Consider the following 17,084-nt stretch of genomic DNA (forward strand, 5'->3'; position numbering starts at 1 on the left):
TGTGTGGAAAAAAAGAAAATGGCAGAAATAACTATACTCTTCAGGGCCTCTTTTCAATTGTCTGGTTGAATTTGATGGTTTGTTATTTAATTAGGAAAATTATTTAATTCATAAGATGTATAGTTGACAGCACCTCAGTACAATATTAGGAGATGTTTCTTCATGGGTCTCTTGTGCTTCTGCATCACTAATGGCAAAGCCATTGCATTAGTTATCTCTTTTTCTGCATAACAAATTTCCATAGATTTTGCAGGTTAAAAGAGCATACATTTATTATCACTAATCTTCTGTGGGTCAGAAGTTCAGGCACAGATTAATTGAGTCCTCTGCTCAGAGTTTCACAAATCTGCTATCAAGGTATTGGTCAAGCCGCTTTCCTGGAGGTTCAGCTGGGGAAGAATCTACTTCACAGTTTATTCAGGATGCTGTCAGATTTCATTTTCCTGTAGCTGTATGAATGAGGGCCCCAGATCCTTATTGGATTTGGGTAGAGGTTCTCCTCATGACCTAGTGGACATCAAGAATTACTTGTTACATGTTCTTCTCCATCACCCATAACATCGCTATTTGCTTCTTCAAGGTCAGCAGGAAAGTTTTTCTCTGCTGCATATTATCAAGATGGAGTCATATACATAATATATCATGTATCATATAGCATATAACATAATGTATAATATAATGATATATCATATAGCATATGGAATGTGTAATACATAACAGACATGTATAACATATAGCATAATTATATTATAATTTAATTATAAATTATAATTTAATATATAACATACAATGTATAACCTAATGCATAACATGTGTACATAACATGTGTGTGGCTTATATTGCAGCCAAATCTAAAGAGTGGCATTCTATCAACTTTGCCACATTATATTGGTGAGAAGAGAGTCACAGTTCCTGCCCAACTCAAGTGGCAGGAATTATGGTCACTTTCCAGTGTGTTTGTCACAAATAATAACAGCTTTTATTTTTTCTGGACTATCCCTTTAGAAAAAAACATATATATATATATATATATATATATATATATATATATATATAGTCATTGTGCTGTATATTGGATCACCATGACTTATTTATTTTAAAACTGGAAGTTTGCACCTTCTGACCCCTTAACCCATTTCACCTATAGTGGGTATACCAATTTACATTTTCACCAACAGTGCACAAGAGTTCCCTTTTTGGCCACATCCATGCCAATACTTGCTATCCCTTGTCTTATTGATGGCAGCCATTCTAAAAGGTGTGAGGAGATATATCACTGTGCTTTTGATTTGCATTTCCCTGATAATTAGTGATGTTAAGCATCTTTTCATATATCTATTGGCAATCTGTTTGCCTTCTTTGGCAAAAATGTCTGTTCAGATCCTCTGCCCATTTTTAACTGAATTGTTTTTTGGGTTTTTTTCTTTTCTTTTCCTTTCTTTCTTTTTTTTTTATTAAGTTTGTCAGCAAAATGTTAATTGGTTGATCTAAGAAATGGAAAATTTTATTTGAGCCAAATTGAGGATTATAATCCAGGAACAGTCCCTCAGAAAGCTCTGAGAACTGTTCCACCCAACAAAGGTCAAAACACAGTTATATAGGTTTTTGAGACAGAAGGCTGTACTCTAAATGATGTATTATTGACAGTTTACAAAATCCAGATTTGCAAGTACGATGATGTGGGTCATTGTGACCCCTTACAAAATGAAGAGGGAATGTTATCTTTTAATGAGTTGGCCTAGGAGAATGTTGCTTTTTATGGTTGAGCAGGTATTTCTTCAGATGGGGGAGGTTTGGTTGATGCATAATGCAGATACAGAATGCACAGTGGCAGGGAGAGAGGAGGCCAAAGGGCAGAGAAAAATTTTTATGTTTAAATTTTTCTTGTCTTTACATAAAATATGAATTTTATTTCACAAGTTGTTTGAGTTCTATATATATTCTGGATATTAACCACTTATCAGATATGTGGTTTGCAAATACTCTTTCCCATTCAGTAATTTGTCTTTTTATTTTGTTGATGGTTTCTTTTGTTGTGCAGAAGCATTTTAGTTTGATGTAGTCCCACTTTCTTATTTTTGTTTTTGTTGCTTTGCTTTTGGGGGTAGATTTAAAAAAAAAAATTGCCAAGACCAATGTCAAGGAGCTTATTGCTTATGTTTTCTTCTAGGAGTTTTATGGTTTCAATGAAAAATGTCATTGAAATTTTGATAGGTATTGCATTGACTCTGTAGATTGTTTTGGGTGGTATGAACATTTTAACATAACATAACTTAAACTATGTTTTTAAATATGATCTTTTAAAACGTTATTTGAATAGCAAGCAGCCGTGAAAGATAGAAATAGTGTCTCCCTCAAGGACAGAGGACAAATTTGTTTCCCAAACAAGGTAATAAAGACAGGTTATCCTTCCATGGCAATGATTAGGCAGAATTGCTTTAGCTCTTTAAAAGATTTCAGTCTCTTAAACGTAGTGCTCCTCATCTGTTACACAGATTCACTGTATGACAGCATGACCTGGGCCACTCTGCATTGTAGCCATGGGGTTTGACGTATGTGTCAGTGGTCACCAAGACTATCCTTGGCCTCGATGATTTGTTAGAAGGACTCACAGGACTTAGAAGTTCTTATATGGATGGTTATAGTCTACTACAATTAAAGGATGCAGAGTAGAATCAGCAAAAGGAAACGGCATAGGGGGCAAAGCCTGGAGGAAGCCAGGCCCTCCCCTCCCAGTGGAGGGGCAGAGAACACACTTAGTCCGCCACCAATAATGAGTAAGAAAAGGACACATACAAAGTACTGCCAACCAGAGATGCTCACCTGAGCTTGGATGTGCAGATTTTAAACTGGGGGATACTCATTGGGGTGTACAGTGTTTCGGTGACTGCCTCAAGCTCTAGACCCTTCGAGAAAAAGCAGATGCTCACTGTAAATCATATTGTAAAGCATAAACTATCTGGGCAGACTAGAACAGCTTGGGTCAAATCCTCAAATGTACAAAGGTATTCATCAGACCACTCCAACAGTTTAGTTCCCAGCAGTCAGCCAAATATCCTGCGAATAGCTTTTTTTGTGGGAATGCGCAGGGTTTGAACAACCTAAGACTGCTGAGTTACTCCTTTCCTTCACTTGGGGCATGAGAAACTAATACTAACATGAACCTCATGGTGTCTGTTATGTCGTGACTAACAGAGTCCTTTGTCTCAGAGCCAGGAGTCTCTTGTCTTTTGCCAGCAACTATGAAAGTGCTACAGCCTAATTTTTTTTATTTTGCAGGCAAGGAAAATGTCCAGACCCTCCACAGTTCTTGATGGTCAATTGTACAATCCTGAGTAAATAGTGTAGTGAGAAGACCCAAATCTATCCATCTTATGTGCAGACCTGACCTTTTTCCTCAAGAAGTTTTGCTTCATAAATTGAACCATCATTCAAAAATGTAAGTTAATTGAAAAAGCCTTCCTTCAAAGAAAGTGTTTAATTGAGGTATATTTATTAAAGTAACATGTGTTAATTTGCTTTTACAATTTTAAATAAAGTTATGTTCTTGTATTTAAATATTTTTATTCACAGTTAATATAGTAAGTAAATGTTAGTTTCTGTTATATAATGCTGATTCCATCTAGCTATTTTGTAGCATTTCATTTAACTTCTTATTTTATTGAACTGTAAGATAGTAGATGCAAATTATTCTATGTACAAGATAATGTATTTGTACATTAAATTAAGGATAGAAGTTATGGAAAATAAATGATTGTCCTTAGACATTTTGTAAATTTTGTTAGTTCCCTTTTCTTTACTGAAGAGATACATTCCTTCTGCCCTTATACTCATAAACATTAATGGAACCACAAAAGGACCTGAATGGCCAAAGTAGTCTTGAGAAAAAGAATAAAGTGGAGGTATCGTGCTCTCTGACTTCAGACTATAACATAAAGCTACAGTAATCAAAACAGTATGGTACTGATACAAAAAAGACACAAATTAATGGAACAGAACAGAGAGCCCAGAAATAAACCCACATACCTATGGATAATTACTCTATGACAAAGGAAGCAAGAATAAACAATGGAGAAAAGACAGTCTCTTCAACAAGTGGTGCTGGTAAATATATATATATATATATATATATATATATATATATACACACACACACACACAATGAAATATTACTTTTTGTCTACATGTAAAAGAATGAGATTACAACATTTCCTCATACCATATACAAAAATAAACTCAAAATGGATTACATACCTAAATGTAACCCTTGAAACCATAAAAGCCCTAGAAGAGAACATAGGTAGAACAATCTTTGACATAAATTATAGCTATATTTTGGGGAATCTGTCTCTTATGACAAAATAAATAAAAGCAAAAATAAACAAATGCAACCAAATTAAACTTTAAATCTTTTACACAGCAAAGGAAACCGTTGACAAAACAAAAAGACAATCTTCTGAATGGGGGAAAATATTTGCAAATGATATGGTCAATAAGAGGTTAATATCCAAAATATATAAACAGCTCATACAACATAATATCAAAAAACAAAACAAAAAAACCCCCCACAAACAATGAGATTTTAGAGTGGACAGAAGACCTGAACAGACATTTTTCCAAAGAAGACCTACAAATGGACTACAAGCAAATGAAAAGATGCTCAACATTTCTAATCATCAGAGAAATGCAACTCCAAACCTCAATGAGATATCACCTCACACCTGTCAGAATGGTTACCATCAAAAAGACCACAGATAACAAATGTCAGTGAGGATGTGGAGAAAAGGGAACACTTGTACACTTATATACACACACACAGTAGATTATTACTCAGTGATATAAAAGAAAGAAATTCTGCCATTTGCAACAATGTGAATGGACCTAGAGAATATTATGCTTAGTGAAATAAGTCAGACAAAGACAAATACTATATATAATCAATTATATGTGGCTTCTAAAATATAAAACTAATGTATATAGCAAAACAGAAATAGATTAACAGATATAGAGAATGAACTAGCAGGCAAAATAAGAGTATGGGATTAAGAAATACAAACTACTATGTATTAAATGGATAAGCAATAAGGATATATAGTACAGCACAGGGAAGTACAGCCATTATTTTGTATTAACTTTAAATAGAGTATAATCTATAAAAATATTGAATCACTATGCTGTACACCTAAAACAAAATAATATTAGAAATAACTATATTTCAATATAAAAAATATATATTTAATTTAACTGGGCCCCTGATATTGTAGGAGTCTTTTTCTCTTCATTGATTCTCACTTCCCAGCAACCACTTTTAAATATCTAGTTCTGGGGGAGTTATCTTGTATATTGGGACACATTTTCTCACAGTTCTCCTATATTTCTGAAAGTCTTGTGAGTATGGCTCTAACTTCCCTTTGGACAATATTTTTGTAGATGTTTATATTACAAATAACATTCAAATGTATAGTGAGTTCCTCCAGAGCAAAAGGCAGGCATATTCACTGACCATTTTGAAATATTACAGACCCCTAAACTCAACATCCTTTTCCTCTAAAAAAAACATGGAATGTGCAGTTGTCTCTTGGCCATCTTGTGTCACCCTGTGGAAATTAGAAATTGGTTGAGGAACCAGTGGATAAAAAAAGTCCTGATATTTGGGCTACTGCTTTTGTTGTTCAAAGTAAACTGTCCTTAATCTCTAACCCAGGAGTTTTGTATATTCTGCAGTGTCTGTAAAATTGTATCAGGCTAACTTGTTATATCCCAGGTAAGTAATATCTTACACACCTCACAGTGTATAGGCAGGCTTCATACTTAAGAAACCTTATGACAGGTAGCCTAACTCAACACATGAAGAGTCTCTGTAGCAATAAAGAACTCAAATTTCACAAAGCAGAATGACTTCTTACTTAAACCTAACGAATATATTCACATATCTAAAGATAGAAAAGATCAGTCCTAAGAGGTGGAGAGGGAGAGTTTATCAGAAATAAAGAATAAAAGAAAGCCACTTTTGGATGTAAATGAGCTGCATCCAGAGAGACATGAATGAGAGGTTAGAATCATCAAGACTGGTTTGTATAGGCTATGTATTTAATGGACGGGCTGACTCAGTCTGTCCAATGGCTGTCTAAAGCCCTCAACAGCCATCTTCCTCTTACCTCCTTCTTGTAAAAGGTCTGCACATCTTGCAGCCAGGTGTCATCGTGTGATATAATTAGGAACAGTGAAATGTGTATGGAAATTCCTAGTAAAGGAATCCTTTCTTGTAAAAAGACATATGTCTCATTTAAATTTGTTATTAATATTTTCCTGATTTTTGTGTCTAATTAAAAAAGAAATGAATCATATTAGAATCATCTGAGGATGAATTTACATGTTTCGGATGAAAGATCAGGAAAATTAAAAAAGGCCCACATTGGGCTTCCCTGGTGGCGCAGTGGTTGAGAGTCCACCTGCCAATGCAGGGGACACGGGTTCATGCCCCGGTCCGGGAAGATCCCACGTGCCACGGAGCAGCTGGGCCCATGAGCCATGGCCACTGGGCCTGTGCATCCGGAGCCTGTGCTACGCAATGGGAGAGGCCACAACAGTGAGAGGCCCGCGTACCACACACAAAAAAAAGTATTAAGAAATCTACCATAGCCCATTTTCATACACATTCAAACTCAAGTCCACAAAAAAATACACACTAGATGAAAAACCAAAACAATATTAAGGTGATAGTTCAGTTATTTTACTCCATTTAGCAAGAAAATCTATTCTAAGATCTTTAATATTTTCATTTATCCAGAGATTATTACTGGTTTGCATTACTGGACCTGGATTTCTGAGTCCCAAACTGGGCTCTCCTGGTGTGAAAATCTTAATTATTTAATTACATAACTAGGAGTCTGTTTTCCACTTATTGCTTTCTGCCTGTGTAAGTTTCTTTTACGGAGAAAAGTACTGGTCAGATGATATAGTATCTGGCCCATTTCATATTTATATATCTTATTTTGTAATAATTAATATATGTATTAGTTTGTTAGTATTGCCATGACAAAGTACCACAGACTGGGTAGCTTAAACATCAGAAATTTATTTTCTCACTGTCTGAAGGCTAGAAGCTCAAGAAGTCAGCAGGTTTGGTTTCTTCTGAAGTCTCTCTTCTTGATTTGCAGGTGGCCATTTTCTCTCTGTGTCCTCACATGAACTTTCTCTATGCACAAGCACCCTGAAATCTCTTCTCCTTATAAGAAAACCAGTGCTATTAGATTAGGGTCCCGTCCTAATGACCTCACTCTGAATTAATCACCTCATTAAAGACTATCTCCAAATTCAGTCATATTCTGAAGTATTGGGAGTTAGGGCTTCAACATATGAACTTGAGGGGATACAATTCAACCTATAACAATACACTTTTTTTTTTTTCCAAACTCAAACTCTTATACAGATAGTTACTCTTTCATTTTGCTTAGGTCTTATTAACTCTGAATAAATGAAGAGATGACATAGTGCCTGAAAATTTAAGTCCAAACCACAGAGTATGGTGAATTCATCAAGATGATATCCATATTTTGAGTCTATGGTGTTTAATCAGCAAGTCAGAATGTCCTTAAAAGCACCCAGATCACTCTACTCCTTCTATTAAAACTCCAGTGTACAGATTTTTAAAAAGCATATAAAAGTTCCAAGCTATGGTGTGGCTTTGAGAGAGAAGTCCTATTCCAATCACCCTACACAAACAAAGCAATTAACTCTCTACAATTTTGTTTCTCCTAGTTTCAAATTAGGTTCATTTACATTTTGTGTTCCACTAATGTGCATTTATTTCAGTCCTTTGCATAGTTCAGCAGCAATGGATAGAAGCAGTACAGTAATATATAAACTAGCTTATACAATCATTTTTATTTTTGTAGGACATGGCGTGACCACTAAATAAGACGTAGTTGGTAGTTAGACTTCATCAGGCAATATTTATTTCTTTTGTCTGTTTGAATACTCCCTTTTATCTGACATAAATAAGCATTCTATACATAAAATCCCTTGCTTTGACAATTCAATATGTCACATGAAACATGAAGAGAAAGAAAAATAAACATTCAATAAAAATATGCTGTAAAGGTAGCTCATCCCTAAGGTGTTTAAATTAAAAATTTTAAAAATTTAAAAAAACCCTCAATTTACAACTATAGTAACTCAGTTTAAAATATATGTTTTTGGTGTAGCAAACATCATAGGAGGAGTTTGTTTTTATTAAGTTCTTAATACTAGACAAAGGAATTTTAGATGAAAAAATGTAGAAGTATGGATTGAAATTTTGAAGCAGTGTCTTAGTAGTCAAGATGTCAAAAATGATTTATGAACTTACGAGACTTTATATGTGCCTTCAATTTTTTTATCTCTAAGATTTAGGTATGAATTCAGCAACCTTGAGAATGTGTTGACCCATTTGCACAGAAATGAAAAAACACATGCACAAATACTGTGAATATATTAAGTGTAAATCTACTGTTTAAAAAGGGCCCCAAGTAAACTGAATTAACCCTGAACTCCTCTTTATCACCTAATGGTCACTTGGCATGAATATTGGATTACTCTACAGCTATAACTAATGCAATATATCTCTGTTGTTTATGAGGAAGCAAGGGATTCTTAAACACAGACACATCACGCATACACCTTGAACTAAGAAACAAAAGACACTAGTTTTAGTCCTATTTCTGTCATTTGCCTTGTCTGAGACCTTTGTCAAATGAAAAATCAACAAAAACAAAAACATTAAGAAACAAAGCAATCTGGATCTTAATTGCCTCATTTGTATAGAGTTGAGGTCAAGTTAAAAGCATATGAAGATCTTGTCTCAAAAATTCCTTTCTGATTCAAAATCTGCAATCATAATAGAGGTATAACAAATATTCACTTAATATATTCCATGATCAATTATTATAATCCCATCTTTGAATAAATCCTAAAGGACTTTAGTTTGTCATACTCATGTGAAGTACTAGTGCACTGACAGAAACAGACTCCCACTCATATGGTTCAAGATTTTCCATGGAGGGAATATTTATGGAGGTGTCAGCAGTACTAATGGAACCAGCTGTGGATGGTGAAGCAGCCAGGGCCTGCCAATTGTGGAAAGGCATTGACAGTCTTGAGACTGAAGCAACAAGATCAAATAGCATGGCTGTTCCACTGAGAACTATAACAATGACAGAGACACTGCTCCTGTTAGAAAAGACCTTCCAGAGGGGAGAAAGCATAGAAATAAATATTCTGAATTATTTTTTCTCCTACTCTTCAGTCTCCTCTCAGAGCCTTTTATTGGTTGAGCCTCAATTTGAAGTCAATTGCAAAGAGTGCCCTTGTGATGACATTTATAGGGCTCAACCTCCCGGGATGCGAAGTAAGTGTATGAAATGTAAATGATAAATCTGGGTGGGAGAGAAAGAGTGAGCCAAACGATGAAACACTTGTACACTTGACAAAATCACAGTGTTTGTATATCCCACTCTGTCTATTTCGCACCTGCATCATGTGTCTCAGTTTGGCTGGAGGTAACCCCAAAAACCACCAGTAGACAGAAGCATTTAAATGTATGACAACTAACTTCAAGTGAATGCTTACTGTTGAAGGAAATCATACCATAATTTCATCCATTAATTCTTCTGTACTCCTAGGAGTCTTTTCCATACTTTCTGCTTTCTTTTTACATGGTCAATACCTCCTCTCTCATCCTCACACTTATCTAATGATTTTGCTTCATATGTCAGTGAAAAATATTATAGTAATCTGAAAAGAATTTCTACAGACTTATACCACATCAAACCGTTTTCCAGTATTTGCACCCACATACCAAGTCTTTTACATTAACTTGAGTAAACCATCATATAGCCAGTCTTTCTTCATGGGGATTGGATCCCATCTAATCTTATATACTTAAAAACTTTGCTCCAGAGATTCTTCCCTCTTCCTTATATATTGTCAACATTTATTTCCTAGAGGATCATTACCATCAACATATAAAAATGTTGTATTTCTTCAATAATTATGTGACCTTTCAGCAGCATATGATATAATCACTCACTCCATGTGTAGAAAAGAATTTGACCTTGCCCAAAGAGATGTCTGATCTTTGTCCTTTGCCTCTGGGAAATAGCCTTTAAAGCCTTGGAATTTCATGACTGATAAGAATGTTTTTGTTATTCTTGATGGGTCTCTGGGACCACACCTGACAATTTATGTTAACAAGGTGATTCATGGTGGGCCCATGATATCAGCTCAATCTCCAGGGAACCGGAGATGGGAGACTGAGTTCTATCATGTGGAAAATCAATCAATCCTTACTACTACAATGATTCCCCAATAAAAAGTCTTGGACACTGAAGCTTGATGAGCTTTCTCAGTTGGAAATACTCTATGCAGATTGTCAGACATCAACAATAGGAGAGTAATCTGTCCTGAGGACAATGGAAATTTCATATTTGGAATCCTTCCAGACTCTGCCCATGGCATTTCTTCTCTTGGATAATTTTATTGTATAACTTCCCTGTAACAATTCATGATTGTGAGTGTAATTCAGTGATTTCTGTGAATCTTTCTAGTGAATTATTGTATTTGAGGGTAGTTTGGGGAACCCCATAAACTTACATTGGGTGTCAGAAGTAAGGACAATCTTTGGGAACTATTCCCTCAGAACTCGGGTACTCCGTTTTTGACAATACTTTCTTCACTTCACATCCAGGATACCATGATTTAATGGTTTTCCTCCTACTTCCATTGTTCATTTTATCACAGTTTCTTTTTCAGCTTCTATCTCTTCTCCCTTATATTTTAATATTGTAGTGTTCTGAGACTAATTCTTTTTTTCCTCCTTTCTTACTTTTTATCTATAATAACTCTCTCTTGCTTTGATCATCTCAAGACCTTTAGTATCATTGCTTTGCCAAAGTGATGTACCAAATACATATCTTTAGTCTGTCCTCTCTCCTCAAACTAGATTAGTATATCCAATGGCTTAGTTAACTCATCCACCTAGACATCTAGTAGACTTCTGAAACATAGCCTATCCATATGAAAATAACATTTCTTCTTCCCTACATATACTCTAGCCCCCAAATATTTACCTGTGACCTTTTTCATCTAAGTGAATGCTAAATCAACCTTTGAATTACTCCAGACAAAAATATGGAGTATGGGCTTATACTCAAATCTTCTCATTCTTTCATGTGAAAACCATCAGGGAAGACCAGGGAAGACTTTACCTTCAAAATATATTCAGGATCAGTTTTTTCTTTTTTTCTACTTTCAATGCTACCAATTCATCATTTATTTCCTTGATTAATGTAAAAACACTCTATTTCCATTGCTAATTTCCTTGACTGTATATAGTCTAAATCATAACTCAAGCCAGAGCAATTCTCTTAAAAGACAAATCAGGTCATGCACCTCCTTTGCTCAAAACTCACCAGTAGCCTCCCATTTCATTGAGGGAAAAATCAAAGTCCTTACAAAGAACAACAAGCTACTGCATGATGTACCTCAGTATTTGCTCTCAGATCCCAAGAGCAGCCAACACTTCCAGTCACACTGTCCTCTGTTTCATAATACTTACTGGACATGGTGGGTCTACTTTTACATTGGCTGCTACACAATGCCATGATATCTTCCTCCCAGATGTTTAGAAGTTTTATCCATTGTTTGCTTTTAGTCTTTTCTCAAATTCCAACTTGTTATAGATGTCTAATTTTTTCAATTTATCTTAAAATTTACCTGTACTTCATTGCTACTAATATCCCTTATCATAGACCACATTTTCAGTTTTATTTCCCAAAGTACTTATCTTCAAAAATATTATGCAATTTACTTATAGTTTATTTTGTGTATCTCCTATTAGAATTCCATCTCCAAGATGTCAGGAAGCTTGTCTAGTTGGTTTTTGATCAATTCCATGTATAAATATGACTAAAGTCAAAGTTCTTCTCTTGTCATGGTCACAGGCATGGAAATTCAAGTCTATTACTCACTGGCCTCTACCTTAGGATAACTGCTTCCCCTAACTCAATGCATGTTTGAGTGAGAAGGTTAATGTCTCTTAAGCATCAAATTTCTGACCTCAGGTTTTTGGCTTTCTTTTTCTTTCTTTCTTTCTTTCTTTCTTTCTTTCTTTCTTTCTTTCTTTCTTTCTTTCTTTCTTTCTTTCTTTCTTTCTTCCTTCTTTCCTTCTTTCCTTCCTTCCTTCCTTCCTTCCTTCCTTCCTTTCTTTCTTTCTTTCTTTCTTTCTTTCTTTCTTTCTTTCTTTCTTTCTTTCTTTCTTTTCTTTCTTTCTTTCTTTCTTTCTTTCTCATCCCTTTAAGGCTCCAAATTATGGGAATAAATCTGTACTGTAAAATGCAAGAATACCGTCTTTAGAAAATCTAAATTTGTTTCCATTTATTTCTGCTCACTGATACATCTTAGCCTAAGTTTATCTCTCTCTCTTATGAGAATTTACTTTTAAAAAGCAAGAAGAAAATAGCAAATTCCAACTTTCTGAATTTTTCCTAACATTTGCCTCAATGTTCTAGCTTTGTTTGCTAGCAGATATAGCAGAATTCACTAGTGTTTACCAATATTTATGGTATATTTCTTTTCCAGTTTATACTGAATGATTGCATAACCCACCCTCAGAAATTAAACATAGTCACGTGATTTTCCATTTTCACTGAAAATTAAGTGGGTTTGATATAAGTCACCTATAGGTAGAAGAGCCATTGAATAATATTCACGTCTCCTTTCCTACATTGAGTTTAGATGAAATTACATCCAAATTTATGTAGTGTGAAATGTGGATAACAGCTGCTTAGAACCACATGTGAACTCTGATACATTGATAAATGTTTATTGTGTTGAGCCACTGAGATTTTGGTGTTTTTGTTTTTGTAGCATAATTTAGCTTAATTTTATTGAAACAGTTGTGGACAATTTAACCAAATATTTTGCCAAAACTTAAAAAAGGTTCCCAGCTCTCCAAACTACAGTAATATCTTCACTGACCCTCTTCTTGACCAAAGACAATGAAAATATTTTAGATTCTGTCTTAAGTAGCACAAAGTACTTATTTCAAATACTGTCCTAGTTAAGATTACAGTCTGTCACATGTGACAGAAACTATCAAATAAGAGTTCTAAAAAGATTGAAATGTTCTATGCTTTCAGAGAAGAGATGCCTACAAGATAATTAAAATCTTGTATTGAGGTTTCAGGGTATCAGGTATGTAAGCTTTTACAATATTATGTGCCTCCACAATCCTCATTAGTAGGATTCTTCTTACAAGCCTAAGTTTAGAATGAAAATATATATTGGTTTTCTCAGTACATTTATACTTTACACCTATTGTATTAATTATTAGAAATACCTCCTTTCACTCTGTAATATTCCAGATTGAACAATGTTATATGATCACTCTACCCATAATAGCAGATAAAACTCCTGTTGTCACTTCTGAATTCTATCAGAAGAAAAGCAGGAAAAAAACATGTCCTCACTCCCTTAAAGGTATTTCCTGAAAGTTAAACAGAAGACCTTGGATGATATCCTGTTGGCAAAATCTTAGTTACCAGTTACCTTATCCCACCAAGATGCAAAATGAGCTAAGAAACATACTTTTTTATTCCTGTTGAACATGTGCTCATCTAAATCTTTAGTGTTCCATTGATAGATAAGAATGGGAGAAGAGAGGGAATTCCCTGGCGTTCCAATGGTTAGGACTTGGTGCTTTCACTGTAGTGGCCTGGGTTCAATCCCTGGTTGGGGAACTAAGATACCACAAACCACATGGTGTAGCCATAAATAAATAAATAAATAAGAATGGGAGAAGAGATATTGGCAGTAACTGATACTTCTCAACTTCAAAAATTAATAGACCAAATTTGCTGACAATTTTTAAAATCTGATTTATATAAATGTATTATTTATGTCTCAAACTCACAGGAATATGAGTGTTGTCTTTCAGCATATAATACAGAAGATATCTTTGGTTAGACTAAGTGTTCCTTGAGGGCAGAGAACACATTGTTTACTCCTGCATGTTTGTACATGTCCTAGAACAAGTTCTTATAGATTTGTCGATTGAAATAAAAATATGTATGTGGGTATTTTTTCCAAGACATTAACTGTAAAATTTAAATTAATTGCAACAAATGTTTTTGAGAACCTAATCAAAGTGCAAAATATCTTCATAGAAACTGTGGGAAATATAACAGAAAAAGTGTGTGCCTTGTTTATGTTTTCTACTTTCTTCTTTTTAGAGTAGCTTTTAAATATGTGGAAATGTAAATGTCTGGGAAAGGCCAAAATCTGTATAGTATTAAAATGTTATTAGAATGAGTTAAAGTCAACATTTCCACCCCAATATGTACATTATATTACATAGTTTAATTTAAATTCTAATGAGAAATGCACAATAAGTGCTTAACTCTCAATAAATGTGTATGATTATTTGTATTTCTAGGATGGTGTTTACTTTTGTTTGACCTAAATTCAGTAATTTGTATTAGCAAAAGAGATATCTTTTATCTTATTGTAATCGACTCCTGTAATTCAATAATCTTCCAGATCCATCCTTTATTTGCAACCAATGCACTAAAATTACTATAATTTGTAAAAGCAGGAGAGAAATAAGTTGTTAGAAATTCTTGCTTCAAACTATGTTTAAAAAAAAGCCTTTTGATGCATATTTTCAAATCTTTGAACAAAGGAAACAGATACTGTAGTTCTAGAGTAGGAGGCAGATACTATGATAAATAATTTGAAGTGCTCAAGGACACCAGTTTTGGATTCATTTAGACTTCTTGTTACCATTTCTAACTCTGTTCTGTGTGACCTTGTCCACTGTGTGACTTTATCCTGTATCACTTCTCTAAAACTTAGCTTTCCTTCTTGATTGAGAAAGGATCATTGATTGGATAATGGAGTGTTAAAGGGTTAATGTACATAAGAATTCAACATGAAATTTTTGGCAAATCCTTGGATTATTATTATTATATCAATAACCTAGACAATGATCATTATAATTAGTGCAAATTATATTAGTAAATATGCATAAGCTCTTGAACATTTATATGCAAACTCACTGAAATAGCTTTGTCCAACTAAGTAGACATATGAGGGCACTCACTTATGCAAGCAATGGCAATTAACCAAGCATTCCAATTCTATTATAGAGTCTTACATCCTTCATCAGAAATACTGGAGGAGCATATGCTCTCTTGATTTATGAAAAAAGGCATTCATCCCATGCTTACTTCAGTAGATTAATTGGGTGTGGATGCTTCATTTCCTTTAGAAGAGATCAAATTAGCAATTAAATAATTCACAGGTAGAAACATCCTGAGCTTAGCGAAAGTTTTATAAGGTTTTACCTGGTGAAAAATTAGTAATTGCCACAATAATAGATGAGGTTAAATAAAGGGATTGCCCTGGATCCACAAAAATATGGTTATAAATATGTATTTTTAATAAGAATTAGGATGGGCTTGTTGTTTTGTAGGTTTTAAGATTCTGTTTGAAAGTACATTGGTTTCTACTTGTAACATATAATTAAACACATATGGAAAGGAAATTATCATTGCAACTTATTAGTGCTAAAAGAAATAGTAGCTTTTATTGTCATGTGATAAGAAAATTACATTGTAGGTTTCATTATTAGTCAAAACAACTCTCATATTTAAAAAAATAAAGAGAGAGAAAGAGAAGAAAATGGGAAAAGAAAGCTTCTAAAGTTGACAAGAACTAAAAATGAGTGAATTGCTCTTTTATGAAAATTGAATACAAGAATATCCACAGCTGATTGTTGATACTGAAATTATAAGATGGATAAAATGTAATTTTGGTTATGAAGCCAAATCTTGCCTCTGTACCTTGGCACTGAATTAATTTTCAGAGGCAGAGTTTTGGGTGAAGTAGAAACGAATAGCTTTATTGCTTTGCCAGGCAAAGGGGGCCACAGTGGACTAGTGCCCTCAAAACTGTGTGCCCCAACTTGGAGGGGGTAGTGAGAAGTTCTATAGTAATTGTTCCAAGAGGGCGTGATCAGCTCGTGGACATTCTTCTGATTGATTGGTGGTGAGATAAGAGGAAGTCAACATCATCAACCCTCCGGTTCCAACTGGTCTTGAGTCTGCTTGCTTGTGGGCAGCATACCCTACCTTGTGGGCATTTCAGTATCTGCAAAACAGCTCAAAGATTTGTTCCCCTTGAGGTTGAACCAGGACCTTGCCCCAAGGCTGCATTGTTATTTGTCTTGACTGTTCCTCCCTTGTCTCCACATCCCCTCCCTTCCCTAATTAGCAACAGTTTGAACCTGCTCTTTGGAACTCAAGGAAAGTCATGGAGGCTGAATGAAGCCTATTTCCTGTAATCAAAAAACAGTGGACACAGAAAGGCTTTTGTGCCCAGGGGCCCCACAAGGTCTTGCTTGTTATCAGTTAAATTCAGAACACATTGTTTGGTATGTATTTATAAAATAATATTTTAAATTTAAAATGCTCAAGCTGTCTTTTGTAATAATTTATTTAAATTTTATTTCTCATCAGCATCCCATATTTATTGTGCCCTGTTGTGGACTGAATATTTTTGTCATTCCAAAATTCATACATTGAAACCCTACCCTCAAAGTGGTGGTATTAGGAGGCGGGTTTGGGGGAAGTAATTAGGATTGGATGAGGTCATGAGGGTAGAACCTTCATGAAGGGGATTAGTGCCCTTATAAGAGTCACAAGAGAGCTTGCTTCCTGTCTTTGTTCTCTACCATGGGAGGATACAAGATGCTGTCAGTCTGCAAACAGGAAGAGAGCTCTCACCAAAACCTGACCATTCTGGCACCCTGATCACAGACTCCAGCCTCCAGAACTATGAAAAATACATTTCTATTGTTTATAAGCCACCCAGGCTAAGGTAGTTTGTTACAGCAGCCTAAACTAAGAAGATATACTTTTTGTATGTTTAGCTTCTTTTGTCCTAATCCCCACTGAGTGAAGACATTCCAGTCAATTAAATTCCTAACCACATTTCTTGGCCAAAAGAGATTCCCTCATCCTCCTACATACTTGGCATATTTTTTA

Source organism: Globicephala melas, chromosome 5, assembly GCF_963455315.2.
Source record: "Globicephala melas chromosome 5, mGloMel1.2, whole genome shotgun sequence".
NCBI lineage: Eukaryota > Metazoa > Chordata > Mammalia > Artiodactyla > Delphinidae > Globicephala > Globicephala melas.